Source organism: Brassica oleracea, chromosome C9 (assembly GCF_000695525.1).
Source record: "Brassica oleracea var. oleracea cultivar TO1000 chromosome C9, BOL, whole genome shotgun sequence".
Taxonomy (NCBI): domain Eukaryota; kingdom Viridiplantae; phylum Streptophyta; class Magnoliopsida; order Brassicales; family Brassicaceae; genus Brassica; species Brassica oleracea.
This window is the reverse complement of record NC_027756.1, coordinates 24,360,225-24,362,618: the sequence shown is the minus strand read 5'-3', so window position 1 is coordinate 24,362,618 and position 2,394 is coordinate 24,360,225.

Sequence of the window (2,394 nt, the reverse complement as noted above, 5' to 3'; positions counted from 1 at the left end):
GAAATCGAAAAGCATGAAATCGAAAAGCATGGCGAGGTAAGGTTTAACGCTGACTTAATTTATTTGATGGCTGAGTTCGGAGTTACTTAATGGCTGAGTTATGTGTTAAATTACGGCTGAATTATTTTAGTTGATGGCTGAGTTATGTGTTAAATCACGGCTAAATTATTTTAGTTGATAGTTGAGTTTTGTGTTAGTTTGGAGGCTGAGTTTTGTTATAACCTGGTGTTGCAGGTGCGTGTGAGGAGAATGGTTTTGAATGACTCAATTGAAGAGATGTTTCCTATTTGGCTGTGTGAAGATGACGACCCACAACTCGTTAGGTTGATAATAGACATACATTCAGGTAGATTTGTGAAAGGTTTGTGGGAAGTGCAGATGAATGCAAAGGGTAAGGGGAATGAGAAGAAGAGAATGAAGGGTGGAGTTTCGTCAGAAGCTGAGCCACCCACTAAGAAGCAGAAGAAAGTTAAGACACAGAATGAGTCTGAAGCTGAAGCAGCGGGAAAGGGTTCTAGCGAGAAGGAAGGTAACAAAGAGTTGGTGTTGGAGATTTGATCAGCAGGTTGACTCACGGTTGGAAGCTTACGAGTTAGACCGGAACAGACCATTGATGGACCAAAAGACCATTGATGACAGGGTGAATGCTTTACTGGAGGAGCGTCTGAAAGATCTGGGGATTGGGAAAATTCTCGAAAACCATGATAACCCCTCTCCACAATTATCAGATAACTCTTTATCGATGGCATCACCGGTGGTTCGAACGCATCAGAAGTCTGTTAATAGTCCAGCGTTAGTAGCTGCGACTACTGGTAAGGAGTTTGGACCGAAAAAGAATTTGGCCAAGGAGCTTGAAAAGGAATCAGGGGTGAAAAGGACTTTGGATGAGGAGTTTGGTAGTGTCGATAAAGCTACTGATATGCGGCCTCTTGATTTCGTAGTAGTTTCTCCTGCAAAGGCTACTAAGGATGATAAGGCTACTAAGGATGATAAGGCTGCTAAGGATCCAGCCTATGGACGCGGCTATAGGTGCAAGCGTATTGTTAAGGGTGAGGAAGCCGATGAAAAGAAAAAAGCAGCGCAGGCAGATGTTGCGTTTAAGAGGAAGGAGAAGGCTGAGGCTAAGGAAAAAGCTGTTGAGGATAAGAAAAAAGAGGCTGAAGCTAAGAAAAAAAACGGTTGAGGCTAACAAAAAAGAGGCTGAGTTAAAGAAGAAACACGAGGCTGAGCTAAAGAAGCAAAAACAGGCTGGGTCAAAGTACAAAAAGGTGACTCCGCCGCGTGACGGTGTAACAAGATGCAAGGTACAACCTGATGTAGAGGACAGTTCATTGGCTGATATAAATGACGAAGTTGTTGCAGAACAGAACGAATTCGCGCCGGAGTCTGATGTCGAGAATTCTGAAGTGGTTAGATCTGCTATAATTAAGGACTACCGGGAGAAAAATGTTCGGTTAACTCCAAAAGGGTTGTCAATGACGGCAGTTTCTTCATCATTAGTTTTTCCGAATGTAGGACATGATGGAACAATGTGCATGAGGAAGAATGTTACTCCTTCATCAGCAATATATGACCCTCTAGCACCTGTTGATCCGGCGCTATTGGAGAAACTTATGCAGCACATCAAGGCAATTCACCCAAACCACCAGCAGCGCCCGGTAAAAAAGAAGTACGAACAGCTGATCATGAGAGTGACTTCTACAGCATACTCATCCATGAGAGACCGTGGCCGGAGAATGAGTATGGATGGGTGTTTGATAATGTAAGTCTTTATTACAGCTGAGTTATATATTATTTTATTTTATTACGGCTGTGTTAACTAATTTTTACTGCTGGGTTATATATTCTTTTATTATATAACGGCTGAGTTATATATTTGATTACAGCTGACTTGTTAATATTATTTATGTAGTATGTCGTGGCGTATATGAACGTCCTCATTAAAAGGTCCATGGGATAGTCCACTCCATTCTGGTCCAAGCGGATTGCCTTCGTTGACGTTTGGTGGCAAAGTTTTTTGATTCACGATTACGCTCAGTTCAAGATGAAACCCACAATGTTCATGTTCAAAGGCAATGGTTATGAAGATATGATAAATGGTAGGATTCCCGATCATTGTCGAACAAACTTGAAGTGGTATGAAGATGTGGATCACTTGTACGGATGTCTTCAAACCGGCAGAAATCACTGGGTTGCGTATCACGTGGATCTGAAGAAGGAGAAGATTGAGCAGAGAATTCTGAATTCATTTAAACCGCTGACGCACATGATTCCCGCTATGTTGAGTGCACATATTCCTACCAATATCCGACCCATTAGCAGGAAGAAGTTCTCATTCAGAAGGAGAAGCAAAAGATACACTCCACAAAACACCCAGGTTGGCGATTGTGGGGT